Source organism: Balaenoptera musculus, chromosome 3, assembly GCF_009873245.2.
Source record: "Balaenoptera musculus isolate JJ_BM4_2016_0621 chromosome 3, mBalMus1.pri.v3, whole genome shotgun sequence".
Lineage (NCBI taxonomy): Eukaryota > Metazoa > Chordata > Mammalia > Artiodactyla > Balaenopteridae > Balaenoptera > Balaenoptera musculus.
Window position 1 is genome coordinate 10,783,841 of NC_045787.1, and position 26,344 is coordinate 10,810,184.

Below are 26,344 nucleotides of genomic sequence, written 5' to 3' on the forward strand. Positions count from 1 at the left end.
ATTCGGAAACAGATGGCTCTCAAAAACCATAAAAAGAAAATCCCTTGGAAATTTAAATTCAGTAAAATAAGAAATGCAGGCTCGCAAGGCTATAGTCTACATAGTAGTAAAACATAGTATTATACTGTGAAAAAAGAAAGAAGTGCAAACTTGGAAAATTATTTCATTTATCAAATAAATATAACTTTTGAAATCATATGCTAAGTAAGATGAAAATGAGAAAATACAAAAGGATAAGGGAGAAAACAATGAATGCAAACCATCGTGACACTTCTGGCTTCATTGCTGCAAACCATTATATCAATATTTTAATGGTCTCAAACCCCATCATTTTGGGATTATCAGTTTGACAAAAATAGTAACTTACCCTGAGTAAACCAAAGTATTTAGTTGATTATCAGACATTTGGACATTATAATTGTGCACATATGAGAATGCTGTTCAATTTTATGCAGTAATTTTGTTTTATGTTTAAGTACCATTGATCATTTAATACTGATATTGTTAATATCCTCGATTATGGGATCTTAAAACATAAAGACATATCTGGAACTACTGCATATTTAATATTTTATATTTAATTGAATGTTCCCTCTAGGTAGATTTTCTGGAAATAAAACGCATAGGACACTTCAGTACTGTCTGTAAACTAGTCACCAAGTAGTCCCCATATATACATTTGAGCACTATAATTTAGGTGAAATATTTAAAACTCATATTGCAGTGTCAGAAAGAAAAGTAACTTAGAGAATAAATTTTCAACAATTTACAGAATGAACTTATAGTAGCTGCTTTTATTAATAGAGGAAATGTTCTTGTGCATTATAAATTAATAAAAAATAGTATTAAAAAATTTTTAAGTTTTTTCATTGATTATAGTTGATACTTTGCTATGTCACTATTTAATATTCTAAGTCCTAATCCTTTTGATGCCACATTTTTCCTTGTGGAAGCTGTATTGTACTCTTGATATATTTAGTTTGAAGAACTCTCCACACTCGCTACCGTTTCCTAAAGACATTTTTTTTTTTTTAAATCTTAAGGGTGGGTAAGGCAGGACTTTTCCATAATCTGCCAGCTCAAACTATTTTTAAATTTTCAGGTTGTATGAAATTTTAGACAGTGTATTGGATACCTTCCCTAAAGTTTATTTATTTTTTGATAAGTATGACCAATGTTTAAGTATGTTTTATGTGAAATGCTACCAAAATACAAAAACGCTCAGTAAGAAAAAGATGCAGGCAGGTTAGAAGATTATTATAAAGTGAAAATGAATGGAACCATCAACCAAAGAAAGCATAAAAAACTGTCTGAAACTTTCATGAGTGTTATGGCATTTAGCTACCTTCTTTTCCCTGAATTTTAAGATAATCACTCACTATATTATTTTCCATTTATTTGGATTACCACTTAAGTATGTGTTCCTTAATGTCCCTAGACCTTATGGTTTGGTCTTTCCAGTTTAAGAAATCTATAAATAGTGGAATCATGTAGAAAGCCTATTTTTGTTTCTGGTTTCTTTTTCTAAATGTCATATTTCTGAGGTTGTGCTTTATTTCTTTTCATTCCTGTGTCACATTACATTGTAGAAATATACAATTTATTTATGCATTCTACAGAGATGGGCATTTGGGTTTACATTAGGTTAGAAATAATGTGCTATTAACATAGTATAATATTAATGTAAAAATCTTGAATAAATTAGTATCAAATCACCCCAGGTACTATTTAAATAGTACAATAGATCAAAAGCAAATGGCATTTTTCTATGTATGTAAATGTGATTCAAAATTAGGGGGTCTAATCATCTAATTTGTAGTATTTATTAAATATAAGTAGAAAAGGTACCTCATATTGATGATCTCAAGATATTTTAAACTGACGTTAATAAAAATCAACATACAATCCCAGTCAAAAGAAAAATAAATTCTTAGTAAACCAGAAAATAGATTAATATATCTGAAAGTCTGGCCTATTTAGTGATAAAATAGAAGAAATGGTCACATTACAGACAATAATCAGAAGTGACTGAATTCTTGTTATTATAGAATTATTATTTTTTATGGGAGAATAAACCAATCTATTTAAAGAGGCAGACATAACAAATGGTATGTAAATTGGTGAGAAAGAAAAATACGAATTATAATTATTTGCCATTAATGATTTGTCTATGGGAAACTCAAGAGAATCAACTAGTGAAGTTAGAAAAATAATAGGAAATAGATAATAATAGCTTCAGAAAGCTCTCAGACTTTGTGAGATTCAAATTCTCTTCCTTTATTATACCATTTATAAACAATTAAAAATAATTATTCACTGGGAATATACCCAGAGAAAACCATAATTCAAAAAGATGCATGCACCCCAATGTTCATTGAAGCACTATTTACAATAGCCAGGTCATGGAAACAAGCTAAGTGCTCATCAACAGACGAATGGATAAAGAAGATGTGGTACATATATACAATGGAACATTACTCAGCCATAAAAAGGAATGAAACTGGGTCATTTGTAGAGATGTGGGTGGATCTAGAGACTGTCATACAGAGTGAAGTAAGTGAGAAAGAGAAAAATAAATATCGTATATTAATGCATATATTGGAACCTAGAAAAATGGTACAGAGGAACTGGTTTGCAGGGCAGAAATTGAGACACAGATGTAGAGAACAAACAAATGGACACCAAGGGGGGAAAGCAGTGGGGGTGGGGGTGGCGGTGTGATGAATTGGGCAATTGGGATTGACATGTATACACTGATGTGTATAACATTGATGACTAATAAGAACCTGCTGTATAAAAAAATAAATAAAATAAAATTCAAAAATTCAAATCAAATCAAATCAAATCAAACAGAAGCAATATTGTAAAAAAAGGTAATAATTATTCAAAGTAGCACTCCAAAAGCAACACTATAGAGCAATATGTAAGATTTGTATATCACTTATATATTTAAAATGTCATAAAAATCTATTTAGCAACATACAAATGACTAAATCAGATTGATACACATGAAATATTTTATGTTCCAAAAGAATCTAATATTTAAAGTTGGGAAGTTATATCTAAATTAATTTATGAAGTCCATAAAATGGCAATTATGCAGCTAGCAGAATATTTAAAACTATTTAAAAGATTACCTAAATGAAAAAGATTTACATGAGGGTATGGAACTAAAATTTTTGATAAAAGAAAGGCAAAACACATCTTTGCACAGAGTTCTTTAATTCACCCATATTTTCTTCCAATTCGATATTTGCATTTAGAAGTTTAATCAATTTGTAATTCATTTTCTATGATGTGAGATGAGGAAATCAAGTGACCTGACCATGAAATAGCTGCCCAGTGACCTTACTGACATTTGCTTAACTGTTCCCTCTCTATTGGTTTTGAATGCCTCCAATTAAGTTTCATTTTACAACTTAAGTTTCCTACAAACACATTAATTTTGTGATCTATAACAGCATTCACAATTTGTTATCATTACAAAGCTATTTTAACCGGTTCCATGAGTGTGATCGTGTGAATAGTAAGGATAAACTGCAATAACTATAGAGCACCGTGTGTTGCCTTGCTGCAGAGCAATGCCAAGATCTGAAGAGAGAGGGTTTAAAGCATTATATTGGGTGGGGAATCAGACCGAAAATTAAAAATATATATATATACTTATTCACTTTATATACTTTAGACTTCCTTAGCAGCTGGGACAATTCTTTTCCCCCTGTCCCTCCCCTTCTTCCTCTGAAGATCGCTGTTATGGAGGGGCAAATTATGTTTTGTTTTGTTTTTTTTCTTTTTTTGCCATTGCAGAAGTTGTACCTCCATTTCAAACTTTATATATTAATATTTTTCTACTTGCAGTTATGTCATGGAATTATTTTTGAGTGGTTAAGATGATTAAAAAAAAACAAAACAAAACAAAGAACTTCACATATGCACAGAGGTAAAATGGTTCAAATTGCCAGAAAAGAGGGGAAAAAAAAAAAGACATTTAAAGTTGTCGTTAGATTTTTTTAAAATTGTCATAAACCAGATAAAATGATCTGCTCCTTCTGGTCTGACAGGATGAGTCACTGAACATCACATAGTGCCTCACAACTTCCCTCCCAATATGCAACCCTGGAGATGTTTTACTTACACAAAACTGAGAAACAGCTCTAAATGATAAAAGCATCCATGGCTTTCGTTAGGGTGCAAAGGCTAGTGCTAAGGGCTGCGGTGAAAGGACCGTAGTGGGCAGTTGGTGAGGGGAGACAAGACAGCATAATTTGGAGGATAGCACTTGATGTATGCTCACCTTTCTTTTCCATGTTTTTCTGAGCCAACCTGATTTCTCATACTTTCTATTATTTAAAAAAAATGAGGTTTTGATTCATTATCCCTGCGACAGGTATGAATAAAGTGAGGTAGGGTATTTATAAGAGGAGAGGTCTATAATCTGTAGACCAGCACACTGGAGGCCCAGGGAAAAGCTAATATTGCAGGTTGGGTCCCACGTTAGCCTGAAGGTGGAGTTCTCTCTTCAACTGATGAAGAGGGACCTCGTTTTATTTCCCTGAAGGCTTTCAACTGATTAGAAGAGGTCCACCCACATTATGGAGGGTAATGTGCTTCACTCAAAGTTGACTGATATAAATGTTAACCACATCTAAAAAAATACCTTCACAGTAACATCTAGACTAGTGTTCGACCAAAAACTGGGTACCATGGCCTAGTCATGTTAACTAGTAATATTAACCATCACAATGTGGTTGAGTTGGGCAGTCTTTGCCCAGGAGGACTTCTCACTCATCCGTACTAACTAAGAGTGGTTGATCCTTTCTTCTTGTATATTTCACCTGCTAATTTAGCTGATAGTTGAAGGGAATTTGAGCTCACAGGAGAACCATGCTAGTTTCCTGGAGACCACAATGGCCATTAAAGATGAATAAACACACTAAGAAAAGTAATAATAGACAAAACAAAAACAGTAACACAGAGAAAAAAATTCTTACATAAGCACATAAGCACCCACAAAAATTATGGAATGATAATGTAAACAGACATCAGTAACACCTGATATAATGCTGAATCAAATTCAAATTCTAGGTACGAACAATATAACCGGTGAAAGTAAAATTTCATAGATGAACTAAGTATCAAAACAGATAGTTGATGAGCATATACTTGAGCTGGAAGATGTGGTTGGGGAACTCTATCACAAGCCATAAAGAAGTGATAATGATAGAAAATGTATGTAAGTAAAGTTAAAAGACATTGGGGACAGAAATAGAAGAGACAACATTTATATGATGGATAGGAGCACTCACTTGTTATAAAATTTAGTCCCCAAAGGGGAGAAAAAAATCAGAAGTATTTGAATGAAGAGTTATCAAGAATTATTAAGAAAGAAAGATGGAAGAATTCACATTTAATGGATGAAAGAATACTAAATAGGATAAGTAACTGAATCCTACACTGGGATGATAGTAAACTTTAAGGATATTAAAATTTGTACAATTTTCTAAAACCTTCCAGAGACCTATTATGAATCAATAGTTTTAATTTGGTGTTTATAAAAGTGATACCAAATGAATATAAACATGATTTAATATTTAAAGCAATTAAAGGGAAATCATGTGTTTGAACATATCTGATGATGTGTTCAAAGGATTTTTCTGTTTACTCATTCTTAAAAAGAGAGCTACACAGATTTAGTGATTCATGAGAAAGAACAAGAGAGAGAAAAAGATTTGAGGAGCAGAGGTACGTTCAAGCAGATTGGGCTGTCAGAAAGTTTCAACGTAAATATCAAAGAGTATGTCTCATGCACTTTTCTCTAAGCAGTCATTTGAAAAGGGAGCATCTAGCATAATTTTAGAGAAGTAGCAAGACTGCTTAAATACAAGTCACTTCATATAATATTCCTTTTTAAATAATGTATACTTTAATACCCTCAAACAAAGCTCTTTAAATTCAAAAGATGGAAAATATACAAAATTAAATAATTTGGTAATAAACTTTAGGAAACATTTTACAATAAATAAATTAGTCCTTTATAAAAGTTTTCACAAATGTGATTCTTGTTACATATCCTTCACTGAGGGCTAGCAAATCGTGTGAGCAAATGACAGCTGCTAAAGAAAATCTGAGGCGTTTTCTGGATAGTTTTCATTAGGGTTGTTAGTTCATTTCATTGATCTCATCTTCTCTTGATAGATATATCTTAATATGAAGATATTATATGAACTGAAGGGACTTTTCATATTCCTCCGAATTTACAAAAGTTGAATTTCTAAACTATACACGACTTTCCCTTTTGGCTCCAACTTGTACTATCCCACTGCTTGTATTATATTGCTTCTGAATCAACTGTATTCTTTCACTTTTACATATTCATGAATCGTATTGGAGAGCAAGATAAAAGATATTTGTTGGTTAGAGTGAGAAAAATTCACAACCCTCCTTTCACATATACTTTGTATGGTGCTTGGACCTGGTAATAAGACTGTATCTCTGATTATCTGTCAATATTTAGCTAATTGAAAATATAGATCATTCTAGGTCTCCAGCATGGTGACTTCCATGGTCACAGGTTCAATAAGCTCTTGCACTCAGCAACAAAATCCCTTCCAATAACCCCTTCCAAGGGCTGTTTGTATAACCCTGAAAATTTGAAGAGGAAAGAATAGTTTTTAGCCAAAAAGAAAGAAAAATATGCATTGTTCTATAATCTTATGCTACCTATACTTTCACATTCTTCCTTTTCCCTGAATAGCAAAAGAAAATACCCTTAATACTTTATATACATATTTTACTGCCAAGTTTTAGACCATTGTTACTTTAAGAAAAAAAAAAGGCCGTTCAGTAATACAAATCATTAAATTTCAGACCCATTGTATGTGGCAATATATTAGCAAATAGACACATGGAAGTTTAGAAAGTTTCTACTTAGGAAAAATCAGTGGTGAACATTGAGACATACTGCTAAACGTAATATTATTTTTCTTTCATAATGAAGCCGCAGGAGAGACAGGATTTAAATTAATTAAAATGATTACATAAATCCATGCTTATGTGAAATGTTAGACTACCAACTGTCCAGAGGCAAAAGAGGAAATTATTTTTAATTTATTGTCATATAATTAAGCTCATAAACATATTTACTGCTGTTTCTCAGGATTCATAATATATAATTTTCTCTGTTGTCAGGAAGAATTTTAACATCACACACTGATTTCTTGGTGGGAAAGGACATAGATATAAGAGGAGTAGTCCTCAGGGATAAATGGCAGATTTTATGACTCTGATCTAGTAAAGGTTATGTTCTACAGCTCATATTTCCTGAACCTATTAAGAAGGGTCTATGCATTGTATGCATGGATTATAACTTAATTATTATGCTGTGTTGTGTGGTAGGTTCAGAGAATAAAATATAGAGTTCAATAAACGAAAGACCAAAAACATAAAAGACGCTTTGGATTGTTAGGCAGAATAGTAACCAATATTGGTGGTAAAGATCTGAGAGAAACAGACTGGTTTTCACTTTATAATTCCTTAGACTCAAATTTAGTGGTCCCAGGTATGTCAGGAAAGAGGTGTGAAGGGAGTGGCTAAAATACCGAGGAATTGTAAACAACTCAGTAAATCCCCAGGTTCTATCACCATCTCTACCGTACCCCTTCCCCAGTACAATAAAAGACAGAAGGTTTAATTTATCTAGCCGTTGGTAAACCAAAGGCTCTCTTAACCAACGGATAAAGGGGAAGCTGCGAATGAGGATGCCAAACACAAAATGCAGAGAGAAGTCCATTCTTATACACCAGACGGTGGAATTCTCAATCCACTTCTCCAACAGAACTCCCCGAATGATGGAAGCCACACCTGTGGAAGTGGACATGAGGAATTCTATCATCAAATCACCCCAGTTTATTACTGAACTATTAAACAAATATCACCAGTCAGTGGAGATACTCAAATTTTTAAAGCCTCAGTCTTAAATGTGAACAACACAAGAGTGTCAGTGTACATGTAAGAAAACCTGATAATATAAAAGATAGAGACTAAAACACAAAGATAATAAATATACTAAAGAAAAAAGACAAGACTCACATATAAATATAAGAGAAGATATAAAAAGTAAGCTAGAAATAGTTTTTGAGAAATCAAACTCATACATGCTATATATGTATGTATTATGCTATATAACCATATTTTTTCAAAGTAATAAAAATAGAACATCTTTTTTTTACATTTTTGCAAATATACTTCATGCTTGTTTAATCGATGGTAGCTGACATCTTATGTGTGCTTCTACCTTCAATCTGTTTCAATATTGTTTTTTGAGGTATGCAAATAAAATCTGATCTGACCCAGGTATTTAGTTGGAAAGAAAAGAGTATTTTGATAGATTTTTCAGATAATGGAAATTTTTCTGTGCTACTACAGCAAAACTCAACATATTGTAATTTCTTAATAGTTAGTTGCACTGTGGAATTGGAAACCATATCAGAAAACATTTTGCACTCTGTTACATTAAAATCCATTGATCTATTTTGTATTTTGAATAGCTCTTCTGCTCATGCATGATTTTGCAACTTTATTTATTGCTAATCCAGAAAACACTGGATCACTGAGCATTTCAGTTCTTTCATATGTTGACACATTTCAGTATAAAATATTTGCTTTTAAATCACATTCATTAATATTGCCACTGTCTTGTCAGAAAAGTCAAGTATTGGGAAGTCAGTCAAGCTTACAGTGGCTGTTACAAGTTTCCAAAACTTAATTTTGCTTTAATAGCTCAAATTTTGTCTTTGGTAACAATAAACATTGAATGTTTTCTCCTCCTCCTTCTTTTTGTAAGTGACAAGCTTACATCATTAATTTCAGAGACAATATTGGGTAAATACCCAAGTCTGAGTAACCAGAGTTATTGCAATTATGTAAACCATATGCATGCATTAGGCCCGATCCACAGCTTTCCCTTTCTTCCTGCAATAGAAGAAAGGGATTCCTTTAAAGCAAGGTCAGCATACTTTTTCTAAAAGAGTATATATTTTAGGTTTGTGGGTAATATGTTTTTTGTCACAACTATTCTCTTTGCCATTGTAGCACAAAAGCAGAAAAAACATCACTTAAACTAATGATCACGTCCCTGCTCCTATAAAATTGAATTAATAGCTAAAGACATTAAAATTTCATGTAATTTTCATGCATCATAAAGTATGATTATTACTTTGATTTTTAACCATTTAAATATATATAAAAATATTTCTTAGCCTCCAGGGCATTCACAAAGAGGTAACAACCCTATCTGGCTTTGGCTAGAAGGTAATAGTTTACTTTGCCTTAAAACGAAAGAGAGAGAGAGAGACTCTATGATTCTCTTCCTGCTCCTTGAACTGAGAATAGAATGTTTAAATTTGCATTTTACATTGTGTATGCTCCTTGGAGGAGTTAAAAAAAGCTAAAACTTTGCATAATCTTTAAAATCACTGCTGTCTTATAGCTACTATTGGGCTATGGCCACTTATCTCTCAATGTTTTTCCTTCATTCCATTCCATACTATAGTAGAGGATCATTTTCATGTTGTGGGTTACCTATGTCCAATGTCTCATATTCATCTGATAATGAGGGTATCCAAGTCTTGCTCATCAAATATATGACCAATTTAATCCAAAATCCATTTTGAGATATCATTTCTGGAACCTATGTTAAATCACTGTATTAGAGTCTCAGAAGGAAACAGGTGACATAACTATAAAAATTGTTGTATGTAAATTAATGAAAGACTTATTTAGAGAAACACGGACATACCTAAGGGAACCAAGTAGGAATGGTGAATAGCCATGGGACTAAGAACTTCCTTGGGTCTGGATGGGGGAAGTAGGTTCACCAGAACCTGGCAAGAGCTGTAACCGTTGGAAAAGAAAAGCAAGCCCACAAGAAAGGAGCTCTGGTCATAGATAGAACAATTTAACACCATTAGAATTGATGCTCCTTAGGGAGAAAGCAGGAATAATAAAATATCCTAACCTGTCTCTGCTCCCTCCCTTCAAATTACTGCTCGTTATTTTCCTTGGTCAAATCCAAGTGATACAGAAGGCAAAGGAACCTGGGTGATGGAGTTCATAGAGATCAAACTTGCGGGACACAGAGTAAAGCAGAAAAAGTGAAAGAAAGGATACTGAGGGCCATTCAGAAAGTAAATAGCTCAAGCTATAACTCTGGCTACATTATATGTTATGGGTTCGTTTGGGGATAAGCCTGATGAGATGTTCCTGCCAGTGATTCCCTTTGATTATCTGCCAAAGTTCTCTTGGAGAATTGAAGTAAGGAGGTACAAAGGATGGTTCTTCTGTCCTGTTCAGAAAACTCTACTTATGAATTGCAGTCTGTGTGTACTTGAAAGATAGTGACAAATTGGAGAGAAGAGAAATAAAGGAATGAGAGAACATGAGAAGAAAGACAAAAGAAGAAATGGAGAGTAGAGGAGACAGGAGGGGAGGGAAGGATGGTGAAGAGAAAGGGCATGAGAAAGGAAAGGAAGGCGAAGAAAGGAAAGAGGAGTGTCAGTTGGCAAAGAAACAGCTAAAGTATAGATTTGCAAAGAAAAAAAGTTTAAAATCTTAGAATAATCTCTGCTTTCAGTGAACCCTAGACAGTTTAACGTTTAGATAATATATTTGGTTCTTTTTCCATGATACAATTGATTTTTATTTATTTACTTTGATACAAAGCCTCATTCAAAATAGTTTGGTTGGTGTAATACTGATGTTCAGCATTAGGTCAATTTGTAAAGATGGACAATCCTATATTAAAAAAAAAAAAAAAAAAGCCTGGGGCTAAGATAACCCTTCACTATCCAACACCAGGATCTCTTTGTTAACAAAGAAAAATGATAACTCAAAATCAGCTTTTAGTGAACACCTTAAATAACATCTTAGAAATTATTCAACATGGTAACAAGATTTATCTGATTTCCTTACCTGTCTTGATGGAAGCTCTTTAATTCTCTGGCCTTGTGGCTCTAAGTGGTAGCATTTTTATCAGAGTTGCTTTCTTGGTTCATCTTTCCCCTCTAACTTTTCCCAAGACAGGAGGGCCTGATTTAGAGGATTTTTATTAATGGAATGAAAAGTGTATAGTGTAGTACCTTCTGAGTCCTTCTCTAAGGATATGTAATGCTTGTAGGAAGGGCATATTTTTTCATCCATGTGGTGAAAGAGTTGCTTCAATTGCAAATATTTTCAAAGCTCTTTTTAGCTAGAGATGTTTCATTCTCTTCCATAACTACATCCTCTTATTGACTGACATATTGATTTATATCTGTTTCTCATGACCTATTTTTTAATGGATGCCATACATAGGTTTTCTTTTTGTTGTTTGTTTGTTAATTTTTTTAATATATTTTATTGAACTATAGTTGATTTACAATGCTGTGTTAATTTCTGCTGTACAGCAAAGTGGTTCAGTTATACACATATATATATTCTTTTTCATATTCTTTTTCATTATGGTTTATCACAGGATGTTGAATATAGTTCCCTGTGCTATACAGTAGGACCTTGTTGTTTATCCATCCTATATATACTATTTTTTAAAAATTTTGTCATTTGAGATGGAGAGTCTTGGATGCCAAAATTTGATCAGTAATTAGGTATTACGTTTAATCTTTCCACCTCAAAATCCAACAGTGCTGAATATTTATTTGTTTAGTGTTTTATTGATGGCTTTACCAAATTTACTTAGGGGTTAAATTTTATTTCTTAAACTGAGTTTTCTCCCTCAAATGATGGATCACAGTAATTTGCAATTTATAGTCACTAAAAATAACTCTGTATTTTTAAAAAAATTGTCTAATTACACTTTTAAGTTTTAATTAAGACATTTTTGTTCATTTAAGTGTAATGAATGTAACTGAAAGACATAAAGGAAATTTTATGTGACTTCACAGCACTCTACAAAATCCTACTACGTGAATCCCTGTGATTAAGATTCAAATAATATCTTGAGCTAATGATCATGATTTTAATTGTTTGGAAGGTGAAAATTCATTTAAATGAATCTTTTGCTTTAAACAGTGGCCAAGAATAAGTTATTTTTTCTTCTTTTGAGAGCTATCTATTTTGAATAAGTCATTTTTAATTATGATGGTGGTTTTATATTTATCACAGGCCAATGGGCATCAGATGATTTCTGGACAGCTATTAAGAAACTTAACTGCCCTTCTGAATAATTAAAAGAAAAATTATTTTTCTGGGATTCAATCTTTAAGAAATTATTTTCTCTCTTTTATTTATTTTTTAATAATTTTTCTTGGTTCATTTTTTTCTACGACCTCCATTGTCAATGCCTTATTTATAATTCCTCAGTTACCAAATTTTCAGTGGTGGAAATACTTTTTTCTCTCTGACTTTCTAGAAGTAAACCATTTAATAGTGTAGCCAGGAGCTTTATATAGTGATGTAATTTACATTAAAAATTAACTAATTAAAATAAAATACATTCACAAATTAATTTCTTAGTTGGCCATGTTAAAATATCTTGATATAATGGTTTGTCGAAACTGTGGTTCCGACTGAAAATTATTTGGAATATTTTGTTAGATAGAAAAGGAAAAATGTGTAATATATATTTGCCCTAATTAAAAGCTGGCTCCTATATCAAGTTATCTGTAATCCAATTAATTATTTTTACCAAAAATATTCAGTAAAGTCCAAGTGGCAGGCACAGAGAATACAAAGGTAGAAAAGCAAGGGCTTTGTCTTTAAGTTGAACATTTGGGTGCTTTATAAAATAGTGTTGATGCAATATGGGTTTGTGGTAAGCTGAGGGGGTAGGGGAGGGAAGGGCCATAAGTGAATTGAACCCACTACCCTGGACACGCCAGCCAGCTGTATATGGTGGGGCAGAAGGGGACTTGATAGAGCTCTATAAATAGCTTTCATACATTTATTTATTTTTAAATGTATTTCAAATGTGTGTCTGGATGACAAGTTTAAGTGCCAGAAATGTACCCCTGAATAGCAAACTCATAACCCTTATAACCTCCAATGATCTTGAAAAATATGGCACTAAATTAATAGTATGGCTTTTGTTCGTTGTGGTGAATGGAAATCAGGCACTTTACGTACTTCCCACTGCAGAAGATTTTAATGTCGTATTTTCAAGATGGTCTGCATTGCCAGAAGTTCTCAGCTCTTATGTTCCACTTTAAGGTTGGATGAGCAGTGCTATCCTTATGCATACAGTTTTATTGACCGTGATTAACACCTGCAATTGACTAGTAATGACGCTTTAAAGAAAGGGTGCAGGAACAGTGAAGTGGTCCACATTGTAAGGACTACAGAGGCAGACATTGCAAGAGAAAGAGAGGAAGAGAGGATACCAGGAGTTGGGAAGTTTAGAATAAAACAGCAGTAATGTGTGCATATCGGTATATTTTGAGTCTAAAGACAGTCCATGTGAACATTTTGTGTTATTTCCACTTTATGTTTCTGCTATAGATACATTGGAAAATGTATTTCTTCCAGTTAACCAGACATTACTCTGCCAGGTACATCTGTCAATGTCCATCACAACGATAGAAATAAATGTTTCATTCCAAAAATTCTTAGATAATGAACTGGCTGGTATTTGATAGCCTTTCATTCAGATGTCTGCTGGTTGAAGTCATGCTGAATTCATACTCTCTAGGCAGAAGCTGAGACTAATATGCCTTTTCCCTGAGTAGAATGTAAAAATTGAGTAGGAAATTGTTAGAGAAATATTGGATCATAGTATAGCACCGTAAGTACTTAGCATTATCAACTATTTATACAATAAAGAGTATTGGCTTGGATATGAATATACCCATGTTTTAAAATTCAAATAATATGTGTGTTATTTATGTAATAACATAAAGTTCCTTATTGAACTAAATATATTTACTAAATCACTATATATTTACTAAATCATATTTTATACTTAAACAAAGTAATTCTTACTCAATGACTAATAATAGACATTTTATTTTTTAGACTATTTTGGTTAACTATTTCCAATTCTTTGTGACAGAGAAAGTCTGTAGATACATGTTAAGACATGAATTTTAATACATTATTAAATATATATATATTTACATATCAATTTAAGATTTTATTACTCTTTAATATATGAATAAATTAGCTGGCAACTCATTGTGCATTTTTTGAAAAGACAGAGGACTACAATTTTGGCAGTTTTCTTGTGGTTAAAAAACAGTCAATTGTAAAAGTGCTTTTCATATTCATAAAAGTGTAGACTGACAAATCTTTAAAACACTTTCTTAGTGTGACTATCAACAGGGAACTGAGTCCAAATTCTCTATATTTTTGGAGCAATGTTATGCCCTAGGATACCCTTAAATTTTATCACTTCAGACTTCAATATTCACCAATGGATTGAAATGATTCTTTCTGAAGTAAGGTTGTGACTCAGGATTCTGAGATCTAACTGCATAGACCCTGAAAAAGCCATGAATGTAAATGAGAAAGAAGTGCTGAGTTAAGCAAGACATCTACAAACAGCCTTTTACTTTGAAGAAGCTGTTTAACACAGAAGTGTGTCTGAAAATAATGAACTCTTTTTTTGCAAAATGAAAATATTAATTTTATTAATATTAGTTATTTTCATTAATATTTCTTCATATTAGTTGGCAAACAGCTCTGAAAATACGGATTAGTAAATCCAAATGCTGAGTGACACATTGGCATGGTAATGCTTATATCATCCTTGTGCAAAATAACTAGACTCCAAACACCAAGAAGTTAAGAAAAATATTTTATCGACACCTTAGATAACACAAATTAAATAATGTTTACAAACACTTATCATTTCAGCAATAATTTTTACATATCAAACACCTGCACTCAGAGGATGCTGGAATTATGTATAGGATATATGGTCCCATATTCAAGATGTTTGAACTATCATAAAAGGGTGTGCTGCCTCCCACAAAATCAATCCAAAATTGACAATTTTTTTTAGTAAGATTGGTGATTTCAGTGGGGAGATACCCACAAAGCCTCTGCAGGTACAAAAATAACATGAAGATGGTGTGTAAATACTCTTTGGAAGGTTGCATTGCTAAGAAGCAGACTCTAAGCCAGACTACTGTGCAGAGTGTTTAATAGAGCATGCTCTCAGAATCACCATTTTGAAGGGGACACTATTAGGCAGAGTGAGAAGTTGGTCTCAGTGCAGTCTCTGCAAAGACCTCAGCCACCCCGTAGTGAGCTCTGAAGATGAAGTGACCTTTCAGAATTTTCCGTGGTAGAGCTAGGATACTGGTATTTGTACCAGAGATGACAAGTAATTTGTTCCAGAATGCACTGGGAAAACACATGCCTTTGGATGAGGAGAACTCTTCAGACAGTTCCTGAAGAGTCTGAGAACTAGTGCTGTCACCTGCCACCTTTCCAGGAGCTGTGATTAACAGAAGATACAGCACAATTTCCACCATCAGCTCTAAGAGATTAAATGTATACACTTTTATAGTCCAGGATATGCAATTTTCTAGTGGTATGACTTGGACCAAGAAGCTCCTTCTTCATGAAAATTAAAGTTAATAAGGTTTGGCTTATATGTTAATTGAAAAGCAAAAATGGAAAAAAAACCTAATTTTAAATAGTTTATTTTATCACATAAATATTTATAACATATACAATAGTGAATTTTAGTTATCGTTCCTAAAATACTGTGTGAGTTTTTAAAACCTTCATTTTGCTAATATCAAATGAAGTAGGTATTGTATTGAAGTGACACACAGATCATTTCAACCTCTATAAGCTATTGGGTTGGCCAAAAAGTTCGTTCGGGTTTTTCCGTAAGACGTTGTGAAGTCTATATGAGTTAAAGTCCATAGTGCTCTACTTGCTTATGCTAATTATTGCAATGTATTACAAGAAGGAGCGGACAATTCTGCATATGTTTAAAGGTAAAGAAACTTTTAGTCTAAGGGCAATTCTGAAAGATTTTCTTCAGCACAGGGGGATGATCCAAGTTTAGTTGGAACATAGGAGCGATGACTAATTATAATGAATTACTCCTGGAAATTTCAGGCAGTATAGAAGGTGTCTAGGAATCTTTTACTTCTTCTGACTTCTTAATAATACTCTTTTCTAAGTTGTGAGTCTCAGAAATATGGAAGTGGGAAAGAGGACTGACAGAATATGTAGTCTAGAGGAACAGCCTTCCCTCTCAGTCAAAATTAAATCCCCATGTCAGTAATTTTAAGCCAAGGACACTGACGCATCCCCCAGTCATCCAAGACCTGTAGATTTCCTCTGAAATCTACCTGACCTACCTTCCCCGGGTATTAGAGGAAATTTGGCTGTGAAGAGAGTTGAAGAGATTAGGTGTGGAACATCAGCTTCCCTGACAGAAGCAAAAAAAAGCAAAAAAACAAAAAGCGAAAAACACCAAAAAAATCCCTAAGTATCCAGGACATAGGGCACAGTCGGAAAGCAATATTTGCAAGTCGAACTTTCAGAGTGCTACTTTCACCTCCCACCAGGAGAAATGAAGGTGTGGTTGAGCATTGAGTTGGAGAAGAAATAAGTACAGCCAACCCTGAAATGGAGAAAGTACCTGAGGTTTAAACACATTTTTTATATTTTGTCCTACTCCATGAGGCACACGGAGGGAGAATTTGGGGGACAGATGCTACGTTCAGAAATTGCAAATACTTCCCTAGAGAGAGATTGAAATGGGTGGGAAAATAATTATAACAACATCTGGCCCATAAGTCTTGTTAAGGACTGGAGAGTCTCTGTTTAGCAAACTATTCCGGAAATCCTTTAGTAAGGCGGTTGACAAACTTTTTCTGTAAAGGGCCACAGAATGAATATTTCAGTCTTGCCATCCATACCATGTCTGTTGCAACTACTTAACTTTGCATTTTTACAACAAAAGTAGTCATGGGCTATACATAAATTAATGGTATGGCTGTTTTCCAAGAAACTTAAAAAAAAGGGTACAAATGAACTTATTTACAAAACAGAAGTAGAGTCAGGATGTAGAAAACAAACTTATGGTTATCCCAGGATAAGGGGGGGAGGGATAAACTGGGAGACTAGGATTGACATATACACACTACTATATATAAAAGAGATAACTAATGAGAGCCTGCTGTATAGCACAGGGAACTCTACTCAATACTCTGTAATGGCATATATGGGAAAGAATCGAAAAAAAGAGTATACACATGGGTATATGTATATGTATAACTGATTCACTTTGCCGTACACCTGAAACTAACACAACATTGTAAATCAACTCTACTCCAATAAAATTTTAAAAATAAAATTGAATTAAATTAAAAAAAAAAAAAACAGGTCCTGAGATGTATGTGGTCAGCCAGCTGTAGTTTATCCACCTCTTCTTTCCAAATGAGATCAGAAGGGCATGTGTTATAAGAAGACTATAAAACAGAAATAAGGGGTAAATTATTACATATGTAACATCAGAACTTTGTGGGTGTGGCAGGGAGGAGAAGAGACAGGGAGTGACAGAGGCAGCAGTCTCAGGCAATGAGGCAAGAGACTTAGACGTGTGGCAAAAAGTGGTGGAAAGGAATTCCTGCTGATACACTGACCAAAGAGTGATCTATTATCCAATTTTATGCTATTTGAACAACTGCAGTGTAAGCTCCTCTACCTCCTAAACCTTCGGTAAAATTTGCTTTATAGACCAGGCTATAAAATGAAAATTTTGTTAGGGTATGTTTGCTTACTTGTTTACATTGAAACTACTAAGGAATAGAGATTGATTTTCAAGTGTGGTTGGCATAGATCAAAAAGATAAGAACTGTGTAGGCATATAGTGAGAAAGACATTCTGAGTTCTGTGGACACTGTAACTGAGAACCATTGAGATCTTTAAGCACTTAATAATATGCAGAAATCCTGGGGAAAATAGTAGATTATTGGTGTGAGCTGAAATCTGGGTATAAGAGAATCTGTAGTATCATTATACCATTGCAGTAACTAAGCATATTTCAATTCACCGTATAAAATGGTTACATGCATGCTCACTAAGTCTCAAGAAAATATGTATTTTATTGTATTCTTTGCTGGAAATTATTATTTTATTGCACATGGCATTTTGAAATCAATGTATCCTCAATATGGTGCAAAAATTGGTTGAAATAGCGTTTATTGGTGGTGTGCTTTTTTATTATAACATTAATAGACACCAATATTGAGATTTTGATTTTAATAAATCTAGGTGGGTATTTTGAATGTTATTTGTAAAATCATCTCAGAGCTTTCTCATACACCACCAAGTTTGGAGATCACTAGATGAGTATGAGCATAATTTGAATAAAAAAGAAATAACCTATTATTGTCAAGAGAAATATTTTTGAACTTTCAGGGTCTTATTCACAGGAAACAGGGATCTGTGGGCCGGTTTGACTCCAAGTAGGAAGTGATCTATTTTATGTCAAGGGGGTTTTGAAAGTCATTTGTCTTACCATAGCACACATAGAACACTGATTGGGACAGAGAGAGTACAGCTGTCAAAAAGAATACCAGCCTATACTGGAAAGACAGGAAAAAAAGAGAATTGTACTGATTAAAAGGTCAAATTTTTCTATCATACTGGAAGGTTTTTAGAATAATTGAACTGAGTAATTTTTATACTCTGTTTTACCTGCATACACAGATCATAGCAAAAGATCATTGAGAGAGACTTAAATGAGCGACTATAGTCCTAAAAAGATTATTTAAAGTCATGCAGACAAAATGACACACTTTATTTTTATTGTTGGAGAAAGTACCTATGGGATGGCTCACTCTGTCTACAATGAATGATAATTATATAACTTTTTAGAGTAAAAATGAACTTTTAGAGTAAAGTTTATGTGATCTTGTGTGTTTTAATTTTCTGGAATTGAAAGGAGAAGATGTTTTACTGAAATCTTCTTCTTAGTTAGCATTCACCTAGCATGACAATAAAGGTCCGGATGATGGACATTATAAAAGAAGACATAAATGTACATGGTAAGTGAGTCGACTTTGGGGCAAGGAGAAGTAATCAAAGTTTTATGAATGAACAACTGATGACACAACGGTATTGGGGGTGGCAGAAAATGAAATTAATATCATATAACTGATTTAAGCATAGGTTGATTTTGAGGTCATGGCTTGCACATTTATATATTCAACATATTATTAGATATTTATAATTCCAGTGTGCAGGACGACAAAATTGTCAGGATGTCATATGCTTGGGTCTGTTTGTTGTAATCATGAAAGTAGTGGGCTCCCAAATTAGAGTAACTGAATTCAGAATTTCAGAATGTAAAAGATGACATACTCGGGAAACTCCAACTTTAGGAAATAGGTGAATGAAATGTACAAATGATAATTTTAAATAAGAGGTCATTTAAAATATTTAAAGTAAATTTTTAGATCAATTTAATATCTGCAAATATATTCATATTATGCATGGAATACTCTCTAAAGCTGTTCTAACTTTATTTTAATTTTTGTCATGATATCATGAAGGATTCTTAAATTTCTAAACAAAGTATTTATAATCAAAAATAACTTTTTGCTTTTTCAGCATTATTTCTTAATATATATTTGTTTTCTTAAATTTGTATTTAAATAAATCTATTTTAACATGTGATGTATACAAAGCACTTTGTAACATGTTAATAATAAAAAAGATGAGTAATACATTATATTTAGACTTTATTATCTAAATGATGATTATATCAATAATAATTTGATCATAAAATTACATCATGATGCTTACTATGTGCCAGTCACTTTTCAGGACAGGTTACTCATATTGTTTAAATTTCACAACACTCTATTAAATATGTGCAATTATTTTGTAATAGTTTGCAAATGAGGAAGCTTGGTAAGTTATTCAAGGTCACGGAACTAGCAACAGGCAGAGTCAGGCATAGACCTCTGTTCTCTAAATGTTAACATTTCTTACCATTTCAATATATAAAAAAATGGTGGGGATCATGCATATTCAATAATATGTTACAATTCTATGTGAAGAATACACTTTATCTGGTGAGGGTGCCTGATGAAATCGATTTTTGGAAATATTTATCTTGGGATGGATTTCACAGGAGTGTAGAGGCGGTGAAGCTGACCTCTTGAGTTGTTGACGTCATTCAAGTGAGAGGCAATTAACTCTTGGATGAAGTAAATTGTACTTGTTTTATTGTGAGAAGCCAGCGTCTCTTGATTTTCACATAATTTTATCTACTGCCCTTCAAAATAAGGGTATATTTTACTCTAGCCATTGAAATTATTGTATCACAAATTTATATATTCTCTTGAGGCTTTTATCAATAAAACACACATAATAATCAAAAAATATATCATAATCAACAATAAAACCCTACTCTATATCCAAAGAGTTAATAGGAGGCTGTCTACATGCCTTGAATGTCTACATAGGTTCATATCTATAACACACCTCCAAGATTTTCCCTTCTTGGTTCATTAAGGTGACTAAATACCCTAGTTGGTGTGTATAAAAATAGAGCTACATTCTGTATGGTTTTCTTTACCTAAAGCAGAAACTACTAAACTAAGGGTCAGAATTAATTCCATTTCAAAAGTATATCTTTAATATCAGACAACAAAATCTTAACTGAAAATACCTTTTTAAAGCATGAAACTAAAGTTCTGCAATCCAATTCCTGATAACATTAATGGAAGGCACATGAAATAATATCCCTTGAGAAACTACAAAATTTACAGCTGACATTATAAAGTGTCTCTCTGAATTAGATGCACTAAAGCAATTTCTTCAGTTATAGAATAATACATTTAATTTGCATAACTGCAACTCAAGTATCGTTATTTTTCTTTAATTAAAATGTACTCTGTATGGTACATCTATGTGAATAAAGAGATCAGGGTACATTACTTGAGCTTCTCTTAACAGCCACAGATAAAAGCCCTTTTTGTAAATGTTTTATAGTTTACAAAAGATAGCAAAGCTTTACTTTGAAAGAAAAGAAATCTTCCAAACGCCATAATTTTAGAAATGGGCAAAGAAAATAGGTGGTTTGCCATGATAGTAATTTAAGCTTGATAAATTAACGGTAATTTACTCATAGTCAATTTTAACATTATACTTCTTTCTAGAAAGGTTATATATTTTATCATAGCTTTCCTAATATTGTACATGATTCTTTTTGTATTTGTGAATGCATATATTTAAAATATAATTTAGATAAAAATAGTGTGGAAATATGTGGGAGAATCTGGACTCTATATGTGACACATATTTAATCTAAAAGCATATTTAAATTCTGCTACAGTTTTTGAGTTCTCTTACAATCTTTCTTTACATTTTCATTATTTTTCAGCTACACACATTCTCTTTTTTATTCAGTTTTTAAACTTCCTTATGACTTGTTTTCCTTTTACATCTCAAATATAAAATTATATTTTCCCAATATTTATTTATTTCTGTTTCTACAGTCAATGATTTTAGACCATTGCCTTTTTGTAGCCCTCTGTGTCATCAGAAAGTGCTTGAATTATCGCTGATCTCCAGTCTTTTCTTCATTCCATATTTGTTGTTTTATAACCCACTCCCATAACTTTAGATTGGATAATTTCCAGCAGATTTTTTAAGTAAGAGAGATTCATCACATGCTCTTCCGTTTGGGTTGTATCCACATCATATTCTCAAATCTGTATCTGAAAGGCACGTTGAGTTACAAAAATCTAAGGATTGTCTCCATCATTTGTTTCATTTTCATTGTGCAGGTATGTGAACCTGAGAACAGCTTATCCTCTTGCTAGCTCATCTGCCTTTCCGACATTTCAAAAATCATTAACAGAAGAGGAATTGCTGAATTCTTCAGCACAGGGTTCTCTTTATTTGTCTTGACTCAGAGCCTCAGTACAAATAACCTGTCCTGCCTGCCTGAGCACTGAAGGTATGACCCAACATGCAGACATACGGAGCAAAGTCTGGGAGAGAATGATCAATTCCAGGCATTTAAGGAAATCTCTGTCTAATTGCTGCTGACCACTATGTATATATGTATATATATGTGTGTATATATATATCAATATACCTTTATTTACTTATTTATTTATAAATGTGTATATATATTTAGGAGGTTAGGGATTCATAGAATGGAATGCAGAATGAATACTGGGAATGAACAATTAAATAAATAGATGGCAAGTCATGGGAGCATGTTTTCTCATGTTGATTTGGGAAGTTATAGATAAGCAAGAAGAAAAAGCTAGGATAAACAGGTGGTAAAGGATTATAGTTGGAGGCATAAGTATAAACTATTGTTTAACTTAATATAGACACATACGGATACATATAGAAGTATTTGTAGATATATGTGTATACACAGGTTGGTATGCAAATGTGTCCTTGCTCTGTTGGCTGAGAGGACTTATAAGCAGAAATTCCTCAGTAGCAACAAGCACATCTAGTTCCCAAACCTTATTTCTAATAATATTTTCCCATAGAAAGTACTGAGAATCCTTAGTAAAAGGCTGATGGCTAGGATTGAGCAGGAAATATAGATTTGTAGTACCAAAAGTAAAAAGTCTCCCTCTCCCTCCCAGCCACCCCCCTCTCTCTCACACACACACACACACACACACACACACACACACACGACAGCATGACAAAGGGAGCCAAATGGAAAATATTTCCAATGGTCCACGCTGGAACAATTTGAATAGCAAATGAAGATGTCAGGATTATAACCTGACATATAAAATATCTATGAGTCCATACAGATACAAATATATGATTAACTATATAAATGAAATGGAGGGAATAGACAAATTTCAAGTGCAGAGTGTTATTAAATATGTACCTACTTGGCAGGTGATGCAAAGACTTTTGAACTCCACCCAGCTCCTTAACTGTGGACTGGGCATAGTGACTTCCTTTTGTTTTTTATTTATTTGTTTTTTAATTTTTAAAATTTATTTAATTACTTAATTTATTTTTGGCTGCGTTGGGTCTTCGTTGCTGCGCGCAGGCTTTCTCTAGTTGCAGCGAGGGGGGCTATTCTTTCGTTGAGGTGCACAGACTTCTTATTGCGGTGGCTTCTCTTGCTGTGGAGCATGGGCTCTAGGCGCGTGGGCTTCAGTAGTTGTGGAACGTGGGTTCAGTAGTTGTGGTGCACAGGCTTAGTTGCTCTGTAGCATGTGGGATCTTCCCGGACCAGGGATCGAACCCGTGTCCCCTACATTGGCAGGCGGATTCTTAACCACTGCGCCACCAAGAAAACCCATGACTTCCTTTTAAACAGTGAAGAATAGGAAGGGGGAAAGAGAATAATTTTACAGTCTAGAAACCTGGCAAAAACTATCACACTACCACAGAGAGCTCATCAAAGTTAAAGTCAACAGTGATGATAGTTTGTACCCTTGACATGACATAATGAGAATGACATTTTACCTCTTTCTTCTCAAAACCCCATAACACTGTCTGATCATGAATAAAAACATCAGACGAATCCCACTATCGGGACAGTACACAAAATACCTGACAAGTACACCACAAAACTGTCAAAGTCACAAAAAATTCTGGGAGACTGTTATAGCCAAGAGAATGCTAAAGAGATATGACACCTAAATGTAATGTGATATCCTTCATGGGATGCTAGAACAGGAAAAAAAAAGACATTTAGCAAAAACCAGGTAATGTGAATAAAGTATAGATTTTACTTAAAAACAAAGTGTCAATATTGGTTCAATGTGACAAATACACCATACTAGCAAGAAAAGCTAGGTATGTGGCATCGAGGAACTCTTGGTATTATATTTGCAATTTTTCTGTAAATTTAAAACTACTTTTTAAAAAGTTTATTTAAAAACTCCTTTTGTAAGCTGGAATTTTCCTTCACCAAAAGAAGAAATATCTTTCATATTTTGCCAATAGGTCCACTGCCTAAATCAAGTTTTAGTACATAGGTGAGTTTTTCCCTTGGATGAGTTATTCATTAATAACTTGGTAGGATATTGTTATTCAACCTGTTTAAACAGACAATCCACACTTTTTTACTGATATCTCAAAGTAAAAAAAAAAAGTCATTGGGAATGTAAAATTTTGCCTTCTTTTGGTCCTTATTTTAAATAGTGAAATATTCCATTTGTCCCCTTACTATTTCTTAATGTTAATGCTTATTCGTATAATATCTCATTGCTTAGTTTGAATATATACTTTAGAACTATCAAGTATGGGTATTGTATGGTCATTTATAATTTGTGAAAATATTCAAAAGCACATTATAGCCTCTTAGGATCTGATATGTCATGACTGAGTATAATATACACAATGTATAAAAGCAGGGAACTAAGTAATGAAAATTAATATTTTAAAACTCTGTTATCACAAGTTATAGGAATACAGTGTTCCCATTTAATACCAATTTATTGCCCTCAGCCAGTTTACACAGAGCCATTCCAATAACATTAAGTTGGTAATGTTTCTATTTTTGGAAAAAGAAAAAGGTACTCTATTAGAAGATAGCATACCATTTACCAAAGGCAGTTGAAACTTGAATTCAGATGGAACTGAGGTTGATAAATCTGTAGTATGTTTCATTAAAAAGCTAACAAACTTTTTTGTAATTTTATTACAAAGAGCATCTTCCTGGAATATATTATATTATCTCCTATGGTAAAATGACAAGCACAGTTTTCAAAATAATCCCTAAGGCATAATGAGAAAAGTAACATGAAATTAAAATTAAATAAACTGCTAACTTAATACTGCTTTTATAAATGACTTTATAGTCTCTTCTTTTAATTAAAATACCAGGTTATGTTCAGCTCATAGCTAATCTCAGATTCTCTTTTAAAAATATCAAAGTACACAATATGTTTATTCCCCACTGTAGTTTTCATGATAAACATTTATAATTATGATTTCATGCCATAAAATAATGCAATATTCAATTCCTGCTATCTTATTATGAAGTATTAGTGTTTTCTGTAAGCTCAGGGTAAAGAAAAAGATTTCATAAAAGATCTTAATAAATTTTTGGTATATGAATATAGCATGGTTTGAAATGTTGGAAAATATGTGAAAAGACAAATTTATGGTATTTCAACCTTCCAAGTATTTCTTCAAGCACATAGGCAATAATCAATTCCAAGGCATTTTTTCAAGTTTGTGGCAAGTGTTTGAATAGTCTAAAAGGTATATATGTGAATATTGGGCAATAGATTTGAAAAAGTTCATGTCTTCTAAAATATACATCCCTGAGTTGTTTAGGACACTACAGGATATTCTAGGCAAAATATGCATGGTGAAGGATTTTCAGTAATACCTAACTTTCAAATAGGATTACAATAATTTATTGCTGAAAATTTTCAGCTCCAGAAATTTCATTTAGAATAATTAATTAATTAATTATTAGTTATCTAACATATGGCAGCCAATGGCTGGACATTGAGGGTACATAGGGGAAATTAATGGTGTATTTAGGATAGGGTAACAGCAGTTCTCCAATATTTTGATTGTTCACACAATAAGTAAAACTGAACACTCAAAATGTGTGTGTATTTTATATTATATTTATATACTATACTACTGCTATAATAAGTATATTTTTAAAACCAAGTAAATATATGATAAAAATAGCTTAAAGTTTTGTAATTTCTTTCTCAGACATAAATGAAAACTCGTATGTTTCCCATAGGGTGAATGACTTCCATATGAAACCAGTTTCTCAAAGAATTCCTGGTGATAGAATCCTCCATTTCCCAGCTTCATTTATACTCTAATCTCTTTCACACTTTGGGAAACCCTATGTACATTCTAGTCTTAATTTTCTATTCAAAGTTATAGAAGGCACACCATTTAGAGTGATCTAAAACATAGGTTTATTCACATTTACATTTAAAATATTTTTTATATTTGAATTGTAATTTAGAATAATGTTTGGAGCAGCAAAGAAACACAAAGTTTATATAACGGAGTCAGTTTAAACATGTTCTTATATTATTCTCAACATCTGTCTGAAGTTTTGTATTCAAGACTAACTGGCTAGTAACTGGTTATTTCAGAAAGAAATCAGAGCAGTTTTCATATTTAGGGAGAAAAAAACCAAAACAATAACAACAAAAAATGGCTTGTACAAATCTGGAACTTTTTGTTTTACGAAGTAGAGTCTCAGGGAAAGGCATTTTGTATAAATATTCTGAACAAAATCTGTGACTTCTCTGGAAGGTGTGGGAAGAGGGCACTTTGCATATTTGATCATTATTATTATTTCCATACAACTAATTAAAAGGGAAGGGCCAAAATTAAGAAAGCATTGTTGTAATTTCTGACTTGCAATCTTAAGGTGTTAGATAAAAAAATAGAA